The sequence below is a fragment of the Orcinus orca genome, chromosome X (assembly GCF_937001465.1).
Source record: "Orcinus orca chromosome X, mOrcOrc1.1, whole genome shotgun sequence".
NCBI lineage: Eukaryota > Metazoa > Chordata > Mammalia > Artiodactyla > Delphinidae > Orcinus > Orcinus orca.
Window position 1 is genome coordinate 30,798,924 of NC_064580.1, and position 21,115 is coordinate 30,820,038.

The following is a 21,115-nucleotide window of genomic DNA, read 5'->3' on the forward strand; positions in this document are numbered from 1 at the left end:
TTTCCTATTTTTTATGAGCCTGATACAGAATGATGGCACTACATTAACAAGTCTTTAAGCACAGATTAATGTAAAATAATAAAAGCAGAAACAATAAAACCTTAGGAGTCATTAGCAGATACATGTTTTTAGGGGATTTGTAACATATCTTTCAACATTTACATATCAAGAAAATAAAAAAGGACATCAAGATTTGTTACGATTATGATAGGTCTATTTAAAAAATTGAAACTGAAGAAAATGAAGCCTTTAAGCTTTCTTCAAATATCTACAAACACTTATAATTAGTGTTTGTAAACTACAAATTGCACCAGCTGTAATGCCTAACCACAATTCTTCAAAATTTAAAATTAATCATAGCTTAAGACATCAATCAATAATAAAAAATTGGAAATTGGAAAGCAAAGCACTTTTCTGCATTTAGTAAAACAAGTAATAAGAATACAGATTCTAGAAAATAATGAAATTTTTTTCATTTCTAAACTTTTTATAGTAATAATAGTAATAAATAACTAAATGAAAGTAACAAAATAACATCTAAATTAAACAAATAAATAAATCTAAGCAATTCCAAAGAAAGAAAAGCAAAGATTCAAGAACTAATTGCTCTTATTTCTCCTTATTGTACAAATTAATAATCTATAAAATATGAGATTATAACTATTGAATTAAAAATCTCAAATATGGTTAATTTCAAAAAAACAAATAAAATAACTTATAAATGTAAATCAAGAATAAAATAAAGCAATCGTAAATACAATTAGAAATGAGAAAGGCAATACAAACATGTTTAGAAGCATACTGTGTTAACAGATTTTTAACATTCATAAAAATGGATCATTTTCCACAAATCATGAAATTAGCTAAAAGAAGAGGATAAAAATGAAAGAAATGGACAAATAAGTATCAAATAACAATCTCTAAAACTAACTCTTGAATGGATTTTTTGGCGAATAAACAGTTCAGAAACAGAGGAAAAGGAGAAAGATACCTAATTTTGTGTTTTATAAAACTGGTAAAGCTGATAATCATAAAACAAATTAAGAAAACTACTGGGCAAACATATTTACAAACATAGAGTTTTTAAAGCCTTAGTAAATTATTACAAGTATAAAAAATAAAATTTTATGTCTAATATAATGAAGAAGATAGTATTATAGGTATAAAAATATTTTTAATATATTTAAAAATTGTAATGTGATAATAGTAGATTTCCCAGGAAGAGAAATACTCCCAATAGATATCAAAAATTGCATTTGGGGAAATTCATCACCTACTTTTTTAAGCTCAGCAAAAGTATTTTTTTTTTAGGTATTTCTGAGAAAAGGGTTCCATGTTCAAACAAGTATGAGAATACATAGTGGCATGTATGCATGGCACATCCTGATCCCTCAGTTTTATTTGAAGCCAACCTCTTTTGCTTCTCCAGCCAAACATGTAACCCTTGCTGGATTAATCATAGTACTGCTGGCATCATTGATCATTTTAATGGCAAGCACAAGACCTAAGTGGGTCCAGTTAAAGCACTTCTCTGCATGCACATACAGATTTGCCAATCAGAGAGCATGGAAATCTACAGATGTCAGCAGTTCTTTTTAGACTGCATAGAGATTCCCTCTGTAAATTGAAGCCAACATACAGAAATAAACAGAAACATAAGACAATGATAGCCCTTGATGAGGCAATTCTGCTCTCGGATCCAGACATCCTGCAGACAATTTCTCCTATCGTCTAATTGATAAAATTCCTTCTTTAGAAAATTTGAATGGGCTTTGTATTATTTAAAACAATTTAAAAGCTCTGGGTATTAATTAGAACATACTTCTCTGTCACATAACATTACAGAAACTTTTTAAGGTTAATTTGCATCATGAATCTCTAAGAAGACTGGCCAAATTTATTTAATCATGGAACTTATTTTTCTTTTTCTGAGGAGAACACACACTAGACACTACCTCATATCCTAAAACAGGCAACCTTGCTCTCTAGGCTTGTTTCTCTTTACACGTGCTTTTCTACTCCTTTACTCAGAATAAGCCAGTCTCATTTATAATCTATGAATATCTATATTATTACATTCTGAAACTACGTCTTTCTTGAAGATAGGGTAGAGAAGAAGAAACTGAGCCTAAATGTCAATTTTGCAAGCACTTATCTTAGTGACTGTCTTGCCTTACTGGTTTTTATTTAGCATAGTGTAGGGTTTCAGTTGCCCAGCCATGAGGTACTATAATCTACCACTTCGTACCCAAAGAAAAATACTTCTAAATATAATTGTGAGTATCCATGTTAAAGCATTAGTTGACATTATATTGAAAACCAGAAAAGATGTCAAAGATGAATGCCATTACTAATTTTGGAAAATGTTAGTGAGAATGCTTGGTCCAAAGCAAATAAATAGTCACAAAAAACATGAATAATGTATTAAAAACAACAAAATTTTCATTTTTGGTGTATGATATGCCTTGAACTTCTAAAATAATCCTTGGAATTAATTGATAACTAATGAGAGTGTCATAAATTGAATAGGTATAAGGTAAATAGATGATGCAAGAAGTGGTGTATGTTAGCAATTACAAAATTATTTCTTAAATGTCTTCAGTTACAATAGCAACAAAACCAGAACTATACATGAATAAATTAATATGTGAAATATGTTTAAAAACAAAAATGCTTAAAGATCTTTATTTGGAAAGAAATACCTACTATATTACTGAATATGATTATAGATACATATATACATATATATTCTTATAAATTATATGTATAATCTCATAATTAATTGCAATTGCAAAATAAACTTCAATGGACTATTATTATTATTAATTTGAAGCTTGGCTACATGATTCTGAAGCTCACCTTCATGGGAATAAATGGGTGAAAATAGAAAACATTTTTAAAAAGAAGAATGATGTTTTCCTTTCTGGTTTTAAACTATATAATAAACTATAATTTTTAAGCATGTGATTATGACATGAGAATCAACATACTGATTGGGAAAGAGAATAGCTAGTGCAAATCCAGTTGTTTGTTCTTCTATAAACATTAAGGTATGATAAAAATAGCATAAAGGAGTAATGAAGAAGAAACGGGCTGGACAACAACTGTCACAGTTTGGTTTCTCCTGAAAAAGATGCTGGAACAGTGTTTGGAATGAAACATGTTTATTACACATCAATATCTGTGAAGGGAAGAGGGAGGAAACAGGACAGGACATAGGGAGAAGCCAAACTGCGATGGCCTGACCATCCTCAACCATCTCAGCAGGAAGCTCTGGAGCAAAGACTGTCCACAGTTTCCTGAGTTGGGCAGAAATTGCCAGGCCTTTATACGAGATGTGTGCTGCTCAGGGAAGAGTGGGGCATTGTTTAAGGCAGCTCTCAGCAAGGAATGCAGACCATGAAGCTCTTGACAGTGGGGGGCTGTCTGCTGACTACATTCCCAGCAGCTGGGTAACAAATGCTTCCTTTAAGGGGAGTGAGGGCTGGGTGGTACCTCTCCATATGTAAACTAAATGACTGAAAAACTTGATTAAAAAAACAATAAAAAAACATCATATTCTCACATCTTTCTTCAAAATAAATACTAAATTTAAAATGTTTAATAGAAAATGAAATTCTTAGTTAGAGAAGAGTGTTGTTGACTCCACTCCTTTGATTTGCAACTGAGACATTTCACCCTGATTTTAGTAAGGGATGACTAGCAATATCTATAACAATGGAAGAAGTCACAAGGAACAGGATGAATAGATAAATGTAAGTCTGGGGGTACCTTCTAATTCCATTTTCAGCAATATGGAAATCTCCTCTATCACAAATTTAGAAATTTTGCATTTTGGAAGTAACTGAAAAATAGTGAGAGCTTGTCAACATATATGCACCCAATATAGGAACACCCAAATACATAAAACAAATACTAACAGACATAAAGGGAGAAATTGATGGGAATACAATAATAGTAGGAGACTTTAACACCCCACTAACATCAATGGACAGATCTTCAAGAAAAAAAATTAATAAGGCAACAGAGATACTAAATGATACAACAGAACAGTTAGACTTAATTGATATTTTCAGGACATTACATCCAAAAAAAGCAGAATACATATTTTTTTCAAGCACACGTGGAACATTCTCTGGGATTAACCACATACTAAGGCACACAACAAGCCTCAACAAATTTAAGAGTACAGAAATTATTTCAAGCATCTTTTCTGACCACAACAGCATGAAACTACAAATCAACCACAGAAAAAGAAACAAGAAAAAAAATTACATGGAGATTAAACCACATGCTACTAAAACAACCAATGGGTCAACAATGAACTCAAAGAAGAAATTAAAAAATACTTTGAGGCAAATGGCAATGAAAACACAACAATACCATGTCTATGGGATACAGCAAAAGCATTTCTTAGCAGGAAATTCATAGCGATTCAGGCCTCCTTTAAGAAATAAGAAAAATCTCAAATAATCTAATCCACCACTTAAAAGAATTAGAAAAAGAAGAACAAACAAAATCTAAACTCAGCTGAAGGAAGGAGACAATAAAGATTAGAGAGGAAATAAATAAAATAGAGATTAAAAAAAACAGAAAAAATCAAAAAAACCAAGAGCTGGTTCTTTGAAAGGGTAAACAAAATTGACAAACCTCTGGCCAGGCTCACCAAGAAGAAAATAGAGAAAACCCAAATAAACAAAATAAGAAATGAAAGAGCAGAAATCACAACTGACAACACAGAAATACAAAAAAACCATAAGAGAATACTATGAATAATTATATGACAACATATTCAACAACCTAGAAGAAATGGACAATTTTCTAGAAACATACAGCCTGCCAAAACTGAAACAAGAAGAAATAGATAACTTGAACAGACTGAAAACTGGAAGTGAAATAGAATCTGCAGTAAAAAAATTCTCTACAAACGAAAGTCCAGGATCAGATGCTTCATGGGCAAATTCTACCAAACATATAAAGAACTTATACTGATCCTTCTCAAATTCTTCCAAAAGACTGAAGAGGAGGGAACACTCCCAAAGACATTCTATGAAGCCACCATCACCCTGATGCTAAAACCAGACAAAGACACTACCAAAAAAGAAAATTACAGGCCAATATATTTGATGAATATAGATGCAAAAATTCTCAACAAAATATTAGCAAACTGAATCAACAACACATAGAAAAGATCATATACCACGACCAAGTTGGATTCATCCCAGGGTCACAAGTATGGTTCAACATATGCAAATCTATCAATGTGATACACCACATCAACAAAAGAAAAGACAAAAAACACATGACCATCTTAATAGATGCTGAAAAAGCATTTGATAAAATTCAATATCCATTCATGATAAAAATCCTTATGAAAGTGGGTATAGAGGGAACATATCTCACCACAATAAAAGCTATTTATGACAAAAAAACAGCCAAGATAATACTCAATGGTGAAAAGCTAAAAGTCTTCCTGCTAAAGTCTAGAACAAAACAAGGATGCCCACTCTCAACACTTCTCCTCAACATGATATTGGAAGTCTGAGTCACAGCAATCAGACAAGAAAAAGAAAGAAAAGGTATTCAAATTGGTAAGGAAGAGGTAAAACTGTCATTATATGCAGATGACATGATACTATATATATAAAACCCTAAAGTCTCCACAAAAAAACGACTAGAACTGATAAACGAATACAGTACGGTAGCAGGATACAACATTAACATACAGAAATTGGTTGCATTTCATTACACTAACAATAAAATATCAGAAATGAAATGTAAACAAACAATCCCTTTTAAAATCACATAAAAAAATACTTAGGAAAAAGCCAGACCAAGGAGGTGAAAGATTTATATGCTGAGAACTACAAAACATTAATAAAGGAAATTGAAGATGATGCAAAGAAATGGAGAGATATCCCATGTTCTTGGATTGGAAAAATTAATATTATCAAAATGACTATACTATTCAAAGCAGTCTACAGATTTAATGCTATCAAAATACCCATGACATTTTTCACAGAACTAGAACAAATAATCCTAAGATTTATATGGAACCATGAAAGACTCAGAATTGCCAAAGCAATCCTGAGGAAAAAGAACAAAGCAGGAGGCATAACCTTCCCAGACTTCAGACAATACTACAAAGTTACAGTAATCAAAACAGCATGGTATTGGCACAAAAACAGACATATAGATCAATGGAACAAAATAGAGAGCCCAGAAGTAAACCCACATACCTATGGATGATTAACCTTTGACAAAGGACGCAAGAATATACAATGGGGAAAAGACAGCCTCTTCACCAAGTGGAGTTGGTAAAGTTGGACATCCTCACATAAATCAATGAAACTAGAACGGACCCTCACATAATATGCAAAAATAAACTCAAGATGGCTTAAGACTTAAATATAAGACAAGACATCATAAAACTTCTAGAAGAGAACATAGGCAAAACATTCTCTGACATAAATCGTACCAATGTTTTCTTAGGTCAGTCTCCCAGGGCAGTAGAAATAAAAGCAAAAATAAACAAATGGGACCTAAAAACTTACAAGCTTTTGCATAGCAAAAAACAAAACAAAACAAAACAAAACACCCTATAAACAAAACAAAAAGACAACCTACAGACTGGAAGGAAATATTTGCAAATGATGTGACGAAAAGGACTTAATTTCCAAAATATACAAACAGCTCATATAACTCAAGAACAAAAAATCAAACATCCCAATCAAAAAGTGGGCAGAAGACCTAAATAGACACTTTTCCAAAGAAAATATACAGGTGGCCAATAGACACATGAAAAGATGCTCATCATTGCTAATTATTAGAGAAATGCAAATCAAAACAAAAATGAGGTACCACCTCACACCTGTCAGAATGGCCATCATCAAAAATCTACAAACAGCACTTCCCTGGTGGTGCAGTGGTTGAGAGTCCACCTGCCGATGCAGGGGACGCAGGTTCGTGCCCCGGTCCGGGAAGATTCCACATGCCGCAAAGTGGCTGGGCCCGTGAGCCATGGCCGCTGAGCTTGCGCGTCCGGAGGCTGTGCTCCACAATGGGAGAAGCCACAACAGTGAGAGGCCCTCGTACAGCACAAAAAAAAAAAAAAAAAAAAAAAATCTACAAACAAGAAATGCTGGAGAGGGTGTGGAGAAAAGGGAACCCTCCCAACACTGTTGGTGGGAGTGTAAAGTGGTGCAGCCACTGTGGAGAACCCTACGGAGGTTCCTCAAAAAACTAAAATAGAGTTGCTGTATGATCCAGCAATCCCACTCCTGGGCATATTCTCCGACAAAACTATAATTTGAAAAGATACATGCACCCCAATGTTCACAGCAGCACTATTTACAACATCCAAGACATGGAAACAACCCAAATGTCCATCAACAGATGAATGGATAAAGAAGATGTGGTACATATATACAATGGAATATTACTCAGCCATTAAAAAGAATGAAATAATGCCATTTGCAGCAACATGGATGGACCTAGAGATTATCATACTAAGCATAGTAAGTCAGAAAGAGAAAGACAAATACCATATGATATCACTTATATGTGGAATCTAAGATACAACACAAATGAACCTATCTATGAAACAGAAATAGACTCACAAATATAGAAAACAGACTTGTGGTTGCCAAGCGAGAGGGAGGATGGGGGAGGGAAGGATTGCTTGGGATTAGCAGATGCAAACTAGTATATATAGAATGGATAAACAATAAGGTCCTACTGTATAGCACAGGGAACTATATGCAATGTCCTGTGATAAACCACAATGAAAATGAATATGAAAAAGAGTATATATATATATATATATATATATATATATATATATATATATACAGTTATATATGTAAAACTGAGTCACTTTACTCTACAGCAGAATTTAAAGACAAGATTGTAAATCAACTATCCTTCAACAAAATTAAAAAAAACTAGTGAGAGGATTAAGAGTCCAATGGCTTCACTGTGTGGTTTTTCAGACTTTTTTAATCCCAAAGGAAAGACAATCATCACACAGTCCATAGGAATGACAAAGGGAAGCAGTAAATGAAGCCAACATTTTCAAAGACTACTCCCTTTATAAAATGTAGGTCAAAAAATTCTTCCCACTGCTACAGTGGGATGGCAAAGAAGCTTCTCTGCTTGGCTTAGGCTCAGAGTGCAGAGGGTAGACATTTTTCCATTGATATTAAAATCACAATCCTGCCCACTGAAGACTTTGGAGTTCAGTTTTTCCACTATTTAAATGATTCAAGAACTCTCAATTCAAGATAGAGAGTGTGCAAGAGCGAGAGAGAGAGCAAAAGAAATAAATGATTCTAGGTTGGTGATACTGCTGAGGCACCAGTAGGAAACAAACACAAAGCTTTTCAGAGCAATCTGCTCTCAGCCCAAGTATTTAAAATTAACAAGGAAATATTACAATTTTTAGCATGGATAAAACTCAAGAACACAATATTGCACAAAAAACAGAAGTTGTAGAAAATTATGGAAATAATTTACGTACAGATTGAAAAACAGCAAATCGATTGCTTGGGGACAAATATTTACTTAATCATAGCATAAATCATGCCTCTGACTTTGTAACACTAATTCTGGATGGTGGTTTACTCTGAGAAAGGACAAATGATGGAAAGCAATGAGTTTGGAGATGGATAATCAGGAATTTCAAGTCATGCTCTATTTCTTTAAAAAAATCTGAAGCAAGTACAGTAAAATATGGGTGTGCTTTAAATTGGATCTTATTCCTTTTATTGTTTTAAGTACTTGATGGAAAATATATCTTGCAGTGATAGAAAACTTCTTGTGTTATTTCCTTCAAAATTGTCTGTGCTTCCCTTTTCTGGAGCTTCAATTAGATGGATAAAGAGAATTGATAGGTTAATAATGAAAAGTACTTAGAATGGTGCCTGCACATATGAAGTACTATATTTGTGTTTGCTATTATTATCTTTACTACTTCTTTTATTATTTAATTTCATTAACTATTTATTCTGTCCTTTCAGCAGGTTTCTTCAATTTTATCTTCCAACACTTACATTGAACACATTGCTCCCAATAAATCCTAGTTTTACATATGGATTTATTATTTTATAACACAGAAGCTTACACTTTTACTGCTGTTATTCAAATATATCAGTCTTTTTCTTTGTGGCTTTTTGTATTGTTTTTATGCTTACATAAGCCTTCTCCACCAAAAATGTAATAAATACCTTAGTTTGTTACTGGTTCAAAGTATACCAGGGCCATCATTCCTTTAATGCCACACCTTTCCTTCTCATTCTTGAATTCTTCATGTGAATCCTATTTTGGCTAGTTTGAATATAACTTTGAGTAATGATGACAAAAAAGAAATAAAGTGGTAATTTTTTTTCCCTGAACCACCACATGTCTGAAAATTTGTCTTTCTTGCTCACAGGACAACCTAATAACTATAGAAATTTTGGATCACAATATTTGTCCTCACGTCTGTGTATGTCTCCATTACCATCACGTCTGTATCTTTTAGTGCATATATGTTGAATATAAACATAGAGAAATGTCCCTGAACTGAAGAAAAATTAACCTTTTCAATTGAAAGTACTCCACAAGTTCTAAGTTGAGAGAAAATCTTATAAAGTTTCAGATAGTTAGTAGGTTACTTACAAAGATGTATCAGGAACAAACATATAACAATTCAATATCAGGTAGAGTGAAATTAAAAGCCAAATGCATTAAATATGACAAAAAAGATATTTTGATATCATTAAAAAAGATGATGTGTAAGTTACATATAGCAGTAATAGAGTTTTATGTGACAAAGGACATAACTGTGAAATACATAAGAAAAAATTATCCTAGAAATAAAAATTCTAGATGAACCTCCTAAAATTTGACGAACCTCCATTATGGTTGTGGCCTTTATTATAGTCCTTACAAAATTTGATCTATCAAGTATAGAAAATGTAAGCAAAGACATTAAAAGATATGAAGGCAATAAGTAAAGTCAACTGAAGATTTATTCATCCAATAAAAATATATAGAGTGCCTACTCTGAGGAATGGGGAAAATTTCAGTGACAAAACTGGCAAGGTCAGTGCCCTCAGGAAGCTTACATTCAAACTGGGAAGACAAAAAATAAAGAAGCAAAAACATATATAAAGTTTGCTGTAACATCTATGGTAAAACTATTAAGGGTGATACAGTAAAGCATAACTGGACCGTTAGGCAGAAATTGGATGGAAAGCCAGTGTGTGAGGAAAGCAAGGAGTCAGGGAAGGATAGCCTTTAGTTCTCAACACTTTGAGGGATCACTTCAGCTGCAGAGAGCTTCCCCAATCAATGCACCCCCTTCTCAAGGAAGCCCCATCTCTTAAGACAGATCAAGACAGGGGTATAAAGGCCAAGTCATTTCGGCTCAATGAAAGACAACCATGAAGGGTGGATATATTATCTGGAGGACCCCAAGGGATTGGCTGAGCTGTCAGGCTTGTATCAGAGCTCTGTTTCTCCCTCCGTTTAATCCTGCTTTTTTTCTGTTCCTTTCTACAGGTTATAATCTCAAGTGTGCTCCTTAATAAACATATTGCACACTAAACTTTGTCTCAGAGTCTATATTCAAGAGAATACAACCTGTAAATATTGAATCAGTATGTTGTGCACCTGGAACTAACATTGTGTTGTAGGTCAGTTACACTTCAATAAAAAAAATTACTTAAGAGAGAAAACAACCTGTGAGGCAGGCAGGAGATAGCACATATAGCTCTTATTCAGACACTGTACCAAGTTTGATTTTATTCAAACTTCAGTGGAATTCAAAGGAGGTTTTTAAGCACACTTTCACATGTTCATGAAATACTTACCAATATTGATTATATATGTGTATATATGTGGCCATAAAGAATACCTTAATAACTTCCAAAAATTATATTTAATACATACCATATTCGCTTACTTAAATGAAATGCTCTGTGGGTTCCTGGGTGGATGGTGAACTGTCAGTAGAATACAACTGAGGACCCCATGGTGTCCAATGATCTCTACTGCCTCCACAATATTTTAAAATATCTTAAACTTTTTACATTCATGCAATCATTCTTGATCAACAAGTGTTCTTTTCTTTGGATTAGTGAGTGCTAGTTTCATGAAATTTCTTGATTCTTATTTAGGCATTTATTCAAGAAGAACTTGTTTAGTACTTTTTTATGTTTCAGACAATAGGCTAGAGCCTGGGGATCAAGTGATGAAAATGACTACCTTGACCTGACTGCCTAGGAAAGTGAATGAAAAATAAAATTATCTAAAATTCTCTCTGTCCCTGCCTCCCTCCCTATCCTTTCCTTCTTTCCTCTCTCTTTTACTCTCTTGCTGCAAATCTATATCAGAAATCCCATTCAATTTAACAAATATTTATTGACTGTATCTTAAGTACTAGGAGGCAATGACCTATATGCTGAGAGTCTAACACTGGTCTTCTGTGTTCAGAAAGAGGTATTTACTCTGAAAATTCCATGAGGTTTCTTACATCTGACCTGTAGAATCTTTCCATAGGTCCAGTGGGTTTTCTGTTTGCTGTTTCTAGAGGAAGCTGTGCTATGTTGATTCTGCTTTTGTTATGACTGCTTCTCTTGAAGGAAATAGTTCTGCCACTGATTTGTTGTGGCCAGTTGCTCCCAAGAGGAATCCCTAAAACAGACGCTCCTTTATGCTGACTTGCTGAGACGTGTGAGTGTACCCATCAGCCTTAAAGTGAGCCCTTACCACTCTGAAAAATGGGATATTAATAAGGTTTTGTTAGGGTTTCTTTCACTAATTCTCAGCCTTTGAAATCTGAAATAAAATGTTAAAATAAATATTAGGCTATAAATCAAAAGTCAACAATACCCAATAAACTGCACTAGGGTGATTCAAGATGGAAATCCTAGCCATGTTCAAATATCTATTCAATTCTTTCCTCTGTAGGAAGTCTTTGATGATTCCATAAATAGGGTGAAATCTCCTTCTTGGAATCCTTATAGTTCTTCATGAATTAAACAAGGTATTTTCACAAACCCTGAAGTTTTGATGCTGTTGATAGTCAAAATTAAATGCCATCCTACACATGACATAGATGATAGATACATACATACATACATACATATAAATTTTAGTCTTATTGGCATAAGTAAATATGGTCATTATTTGTACCTACAAATTTACACAGGCATAAACTAGTCTTCCTGTGGAAAAATGGTTAAGTACCGTGGTTTTCAAACTTTTCTACGCAGTGGTATCCCTTGGTTATCTTTAAAAATACTGATGCTTGGCATGAAAAGATGCTCAACAACACTAATTATTAGAGAAATGCAAATGAAAAATACAGTGAGGTATCAGCTCACACTGGTCAGAATGGGCATCATAAAAAGTCCACAAATAATAAATGCTGGAGAGAGTGTGGAGAAAAGGGAACCCTCCTACAGTGTTGGTGGGAATATAAATTGGTGCAGTCACTATGGAGAACACTATGGAGGTTCCTCAAAAACTAAAAATAGAACTACCATATGATCCTGCAATCTCACTCCTAGGCATATATCCAGAGAAAACTCTAATTCGAAAAGATACATGCACCCCAATTTTCATTGCAGCATTATTTACAGTAGCCAAGACATGGAAGCAACCTAAGCGTCCATCAACAGATGAAGGGATAAAGAAGATGTGGTATATATACACAATAGAATATTACTCAGCCATAAAACAGAAGGAAATAATGCCATTTGCAGCAACATGGATGAACCTAGAGATTACCATACTAAGTGAAGTAAGCCAGACAGAGAAAGACAAATATCATATGATATTGCTTATATGTGGAATCTAAAAAAGAAAAAGATACAAATGAACTTATTCACAAAACAAAAAGAGACTCACAGACATAGAAAACAAACTTATGGTTACCAAAGGAGAAAGGGGGCGGGGGAGGGATAAATTAGGAGTTTGAGATTAGCAGATACAGACTACTATATATAAAATAAACAACAAGGTTCTAGTGTATAGCACAGGGAACTATATTCAATATCCTGTAATAAACCATAGTGGAAAAAATATGAAAAAGAATATATATGTCTATCTATCTATATCTGAATCACTTTGCTGTATACCAGAAACTAACACAACATTGAAAATAAACTATACTTCAATTAAAAAAAAATACTGATGCCTGGCTCCAACCCTCAAACATTCTGATTTAACTTATCTGGAGTGTGATCTTGGCACATCCCACTAAAACCACTGAATTAGTGTATAATCCTCCTTCCACAAATCATAAGTAAAGATATTTAAATATGTCTGAGAAGTCAGGGTGATACCCTTCAATACCCAATTCGGAAACGAGGCAGTGGTCACTCTTAAGAAGAGATTTACTCTGAGATAGGGTGCTGGGTATGTGAGCTACCTTTGGTGTGGAGCCCAACTGGGGAAATCTTGCTAGATCATTTTCCTGCCTAGATACCCCCGTGCCTCATGTGAATTACACACACACACACACCAAAAAACCCTGCCTGAATGCCTTTTGAAGATTCAAAATGATATTAAAACTAAAGGACTACATCAACTGGGGCCCTACCAGTTTTGCTGTGGGGTCCTGCTGATTAGGCATAAATAAGTATGATCTATTGTAACTTATCAAATCACTTCCAATTTGAAAAATCAGCAGAGATATGCCCTAGTGACAGATGGTGGACATGAATGGGATAAGGGGATGTGTGGAGTGAGCAGATTGTTCAGAACCTCATCTTGGTGTTGTGGCCAGGACTTCTACACTGTGATCAAAAACTGTAACTGTCCAAGACTGGCACTCATGCTGGAGCACAGATGACTGGAACATACAGGGGGAATGTTTAGTAGGTGCAGAATGCAGCCTTATCCACTGGCACACTTCTGGCAGGTAGAAGCAGGTACCTGAAAGAGGGTGGGCAACTGTAAGCAAACCTGGGGATTCGCTGAAATATTTGAAAATGGAAATCCTTGTAAAAAGCTGAATTTCCTGCTAAATTGGCACGTCAGCACTTGGACAATTTATTATATTTTGGCTATTTCATACTGATGTGACCTTATTCAGGAGTCTGATTTGTTGAGTAATAGACCTGTATTTGGTACCTGTCATCCTGTGCTATGAGTCTTTGTCTTATTCACCTACCATCCTCACTAGTTGTAAACCAAAATTTAAAATCATTTAAGAGTGCTGACTCTGGACTTTGATGGCTTAGATTCTAATCTTTGCTCAGCCTCTTAAAAAAGGTGTGACTTTCAGTTTCTTAATCTGACTATAAAGTAAGAAGCATAATAGTACCTGACAAGTAGAGATGCTGTTAGATTTAATTAAAATATTATAGACAATGCATTTTGTATTTATCCTGATACATAGTAAATTAACAGCTAATAGGTATCATTCATTTACATTCCCTGCAATAAACAGTACAATGTTTTGTATATGCTAGGTATTTAATATGTATTTCTCTGAGAAGAACTGAATTCTGATGTCATCAATCTGAGAAAGATTAATGTATGACTTACTAGGTCTAGGAAAGGGGTGTATTCTGAAAGGAGAATCTTTTTAAATGCAGAATTTTTATTCTAAGAAACAGAATTTTTCTAGAAATATTTGAAACAGCATGATATAAGAGTATATATTAGAAGGGAAATGCTGAGATTTGTAGCCGAAAAGCATACAGCAGCTTCAAAATGTTCTGAAAACTTACTGCCCCATACACTTGGAACTAAGCTGACTAGCAGTCTGAGACAATATATTTATATGTACTTCCAATATAGGCATACTGGTATACCTTGCACCTTGAGTAGATTTTCTTTCCTCTAAGTCTTTGATAGTTTGGAGCGAAAAGAAAATAACTTCACAGTGCCGTTATACAGCTTTATTGCTTAGGTATTTCATTCAACTGCTTCAGGCTCAGCTTCCAAAGATTCATTCATCTAAATCAGCCTTAGGCTTCACTTGTCTCCAATCCCCCCAAATCATGTTCAGACCAATGGCATAAAGCAGTGATCTCACTTTAAATTTACTTAACCTTCCATTTCAAAAGTTACAATGTGATTTTGTTTTTTTATTCTGCTCAAGCAATCACAGATTTTAAGTTTCTTTGAGCTTATTCTTCAGTGGAAGCCTTCAGGATGCATTTAGAAAAATCCATTACGAGTAAGAGTGGCAAGCAAATGGGACACATTTCCTCAGTGTTCATGTGTTGATATCCTGGGGCTTACTCACCTTGCTCAACCATTCATGACATTCAAATTTGTAAAATTACTCATCACCTGAATGTGGCTTCCATTAACTTTTCGCTTATATTTTCTCTTTTAAATGTGCCTATACGTAACTCTCATGAATTTTTATCAACTCACACATCAGTTCTAATTCCTCTATTTCTTAGAAATGTCTCAATCAGAATTCAGCTGATTAATAAGCGAGTTGAAGAAATTACTTTAAATAATTTTATTCTTGAATGAATAATTTTATGAAAATACCAGCAGCACATGAAGCATACACAAAGGACATATGCAGTAAAAAATATTTCTGTACAGTGAAATATGAACTTCTATTTTTCTTTGTGCTTAATAGAAAAAGATACTAGTTACTCAAGTAGCAAAAAGGTCAAGTAATGTGACTCAAAAGAGTTTCCTAAACTAACTATAAATTCTGTAAGACAAGGAAACAGTAAAAATGTGTCCTCCCAAACACTATGAACAAGCTAAAATACTACTTTGTGAAATAAATTATTTTAGTAGATATGGGGTACTGGTTTGGCCTATAAAAAGATACTTTTTATCTGTTTCTTGTCATCTCTCCTATTTAAAAAATTTTGAGAGGAAGCCTCTGAAATGTAGTGCTTTGTCTTTGTCAACATTATACAACAATATTCTCCCGTCCTATATTTATTCAGATTAAGCAGTCAGAAATTTGTATGTGTCCACCTATGCATTCTAGCTATTAACAAGCAGAAGAATACATTTTAATATCTATTGGAAGACTTCCAGTGGAAAAAACTTAATTGATACATAGCCAAAATGGAATGGTAGTTATCTACATAAATTGGTAGCCAGAAATCAAGATATGATGATAACCTTAAGAGAGAGAATGGAAATTCCAGGACTGTACCTACTGCCATGGAATAAAACTAGCAGAAGAAAGCTGTTGGAAATTCAAGCAGCCCTGGTGATACAAACTAAAGAAGGAAGGAACAAGCTTTTCCGTGGCAACTTTCCCATTCTTTACCATTATTGTTGTTCCCTTAGGAGATTGCTTTTCTGGAAATTGCTACTGAAAAAGCAGTGTGCTGTAGAAGGCAAGCAGGGGCTAAGAAGAGTTGAGTCCTAACTGCCACATTCTGGTCATTTTTTGCCTAAGTTACTCATTTGTAAAATTATATATAATTGCACCAGTCCAATCTACCTTAGAAAATTGTAATAAGGATCAACTGACATGAAGCATATGCAGATTCCTTACAAATTATAAACTGCTATAAACATATGAGGAATTCTTACTCTGCATGGGGCTTTTTCCAATACTGAATCAGTAATTTTCAACTGTTCAGGCAAATAATTAAGCATCAATCAAATACACTAGGGCATTGTGACTTTTTTGTACATGCTTCCTTCATGATGCCCAACTTTAGTTAACTTCCCTCAAACTCCTTGTGGACTTGGCTATATCACTTGCTTTGGCAAATGTGATGTGAGTGGACATGACAAAAGTAGAAACTTGAAATGTTCTTTTACATTTGGTCTTGCCCTCTTGATCTTCTGCCATCACCATGAAAAGAGCCTGCCCAGATAGCCTGCTGGTCTCTGAAGGATTAAGGGTAAGTGCAGCAGACCTCACCCCAATCTGAGTCCTGGAGCCAAGGTCAGATGACACCAGCCTAAATCACCCAAATGCCAAACAAGTCACAGTTGTGTAAGTGAGAAACAATGCTCGTTGTTAGAAGCCACAGAATGGGAAGGCTTGTTAATCAAAATTATTTTAAGTATAGGTTATTCATGAGGTTGTCATGTTAAAAAGTCAATATACAGAAAAATCCAAATGAGGCACACTCTTAGAGATTTTAAAAGATTGCTGAATATCTAAATTTCTACTCCTGAATATCTAAAATCTACAAATTTAAAAAACTTATTTATGCCAAGAAGGGCATATTTTTTAATTGCCTCTTCAGTGCAGACCAGGAAAGATGATGATAGAGGAGGAATCTTGGAGCTAAGACCTATGGAGAACAATGGACCAAGGAGCCACTCCCAGGGAATATAACGAGGGCCTAATTAAGAGCATTCGCGAATTCCATGTAGAATAATTTAGCAACATTTGCTCAGCAGGATTTCAAAATTCTTAGACCAGCTAATGTTATGTGTCTCCCACTGTCCCCCTTTTGAATGTGAGCACATCCTTGTTTCCCCATTGTATATTATGAACGCTGTCTTTTAGTTCATGTGTCTCTGGATCAAGAGATCTGTGGTAGGCCTTAACCTTACCTTGATTGGAGTCAAGCTCAATCGAGACCAGTCTAGATCAGATGATCCCCTCAGTTGCATGAAAGAGATATAAATGCTTACTGTTATAATCCACTAAGTTTTGGGTTAGTTTGCTTTACAGTATTAAGAGAACAGCTAAATGATAGAAGTGTCACTGCTAGACTAAAATTTTATGAATCTGAAAGAACCTGATGGATTTCAAAATGCTAGACTATAAACTAGATTGAAAATTTATCCACAGAATAAATTAAAAAGTTGTCCATGGTGGCAACATAGCAATGTGCTGGTGTGAAGCTTGTACCATTTTGAATCAAAAGAGTAGGGTATGTTTCAGAAAGAGAATACCTTTTTGTATTGGACTTTTTTACTTCTGCCAACTTACTTGCCATTGTGACTTCTTAGTCTTTCTAATGTAATAAGATTTGCCTTTCAGGGACAAAAATAGTTTTCTTGATAAGATGAAGGACAATATTATGAACTGAATGAAGAATCAGGCATCATACAGCCATGATCGTTGTGTTGAAGGTTTTCTTAGAACAATCCAAAAAAATATTAATTGAAGCTCCTACATAATGTGTAACATCAATTTCATCGAGTTAATGGGCTGAAGTAAAATAGACATTATATTTATTGAACTAGATAACTCAAATGAACTTCAGCACTCTGAACACAAACATGATTTTAGGAATGGACAGGTGTTTCAAAGGGCCTAAAAATAAATTTAAGAAAAAGAACAATGTTTCTCTGCAGAATATGTAATCAATATAAAAAAATTTTTAAAAAACACGTGTTGACTTTCCTAAACTCTAGCTACTATTTCTAATGTATCTTGACATTAACACTATAACTTTGAAGCAAAATAATATTAGTGGCAGCTGATGTTTTATTTAAATTACGCAAATAATTAAGTTTACTAGAATTTAAAAAATTTTAATTAACAGCAAAGTTAGGAAATGTAAGTCAGATAATAAATAGAATCTAGTATGTTTTTCTGTGAAAACTATAATGGTATAGACATTTCATACTTATTTATCTTTTAAATGTTAGCATAAAATACAAACAATCTACTAAACATGCTCTCTAAACTCTCATGAACAAATGTCCCTTTGCTAATACGGGAGAAAAAAAATGTAACTTCTGACTTAACTAAATTTAGAATCTTAAGTTGAAAAGTCTGTATTGATCTCCAGATCAAAACAAAAAAAAGACCCCCAAACCCCCAAATGTGATAGCTTTGCATTCAGGAACACCTGTTGAACACTGGCAACTAAGTGTAAAATTAGTTGAACCAAAAAAAATAAAAGAGCTAGGAATAAACCTACCTAAAGAGGCAAAAGACCTGTACACAGAAAACTATAAAAAACTTATGAAAGAAATCAAAGATGACACAAACAGATGGACAGATATACCATGTTCTTGGACTGGAAGAATCAATATTGTGAAAATGACTATCCTCCCCAGAGCAATCTACAGATTCAATGCAATTCCTATCAAATTACCAATGGCATTTTTCACAGAATTATAAAAAAAAATTTACAATTTGTATGGAAACACCAAAGACCCTGAATAGCCAAAGGAATCTTGAGAAAGAAAAACAGAGCTGGAGGAATCAGGATCCCGGAATTCAGACTATACTACAAAGCTACAGTAATCAAGACGTGGTACTGGCACAAAAACAGAAATATAGATCAATGGAATAGGATAGAAAGCCCAGAGATAAACCCATGCACCTATGGTCACCTAATCTATGACAAAGGAGGCAAGGATATACAATGGACAAAAGACAGTCCCTTCAATAAGTGGTGCTGGGAAAACTGGACAGCTACATGTAAAAGAATGAAATTAGAACACTCCCTAACACCACACACAAAAATAAACTCAAAATGGATTAAAGACCTAAATGTAAGACTGGACACTATAAAACTCTTAGAGGAAAACAGAGGAAGAACACTCTTTGACATAAATTGCACCAAGATCTTTTTTGACCCATCTCCTAGAATAATGAAAATAAAAACAAAAAAAAAACAAATGGGACCTAATGAAACTTCAAAGATTTTGCACAGCAAAGGAAACCATAAAGAAGACGAATAGATAACCCTCAGAATGGGAGAAAATATTTGTAAACGAAGCAACTGACAAAGGATTAATCTCAACTGACAAAGGATTAATCAAAATATGCAAACAACTCATGCAGCTCAACATCAAAGAAACAAACAATCCAATCAAAAAATGGGCAGAAGATCTAAATAGACATTTCTCCAACGAAGACATACAGATGGCCAAGAGACACATGAAAATATGCTCAACATTGCTAATTATTAGAGAAATGCAAATCAAAACTACAAGGAGGTATCACTTCACACCAGTCAGAATGGGCATCATCAAAAAATCTACAAACAATAAATGCTGGAGAGGGTGTGAAGAAAAGGCAGCCCTCTAGCACTGTTGGTGGGAATGTAAATTGATACAGCCACTATGGAGAACAGTATGGAGGTTCCTTAAAAAAGTAAAATTAGAACTACCATATGACCCAGAAATCCCACTACTGGGCATATACCCTGAGAAAACCATAATTCAAAAAGACACATGTACCCCAATGTTCATAGAAGCACTATTTATGATAGCCAGGACATGGAAGTAACCTAAATGTCCACTGACAGATAAAGAAGATGTGGTACATATCTACAATGGAATATTACTCAGCCATAAAAAGGAATGAAACTGGGTCATTTGTAGAGATGTAGATAGACCTAGAGTCTGCCATACAGAGTGAAGTAAGTCAGAAAGAGAAGAACAAATATCGTATATTAACTCATATATATGGAATCAAGAAAAATGGTACAGATTAATGTATTTGCAGGGCAGGAAGAGAGACGCAGACATAGAGAATGGATGTGTGGACACGGGGGGGAAGGGGAGGGTGGGATGAATTGGGAGATTAGGATTGACATATATACACTACCATGTGTAAAATATATAGATAGTTAGTAGGAACCTGCTGTATAGCACAGGGAGCTCAGCTCGGTGCTCTGTGATGACCTAGGTGGGTGGGATGGGGGCAGGTGGGAGGGAGATCCAAGAGGGAGGGGATATAATCAGCTATACATATAGCTGATTCACTTCATTGTGCAGCAGAAACTAACACAACATTGTAAAGCAATTATACTCCAATAAAAAAATTAGCTGAGGGCTTCCCTGGTGGTACAGTAGTCAAGAACCCACCTGCCAATGCAGGAGACACGGGTTCAAGTCCTGGTCCAGGAAGATCCCACATGCGCGGAGCAACTAAGCCCGTGTGCCACGACTACTGAGTCTGTGCTCTAGAGCCCGTGAGCCACAACTACTGAGCCCATGTGCTGCAACTACTGAAGCCTGCATGCCTAAAGCCCATGCTCTGCAACGAGAGGCCACCGCAATGAGAAGCCCACGCACTACAACGAAGAGTAGCCCCCGCTCACTGCAACTAGAGAAAGCCCGCACGCAGCAAGGAAGATCAAACACAGCCAATAAATAAATGAATAAATTTTTAAAAAAATTAGCTGAACCATACAGATTTATTACTTTGATAGCTTCATCAAGCATTTTCTGAAATTTGGTAGCAGTCTATCAAAAACAC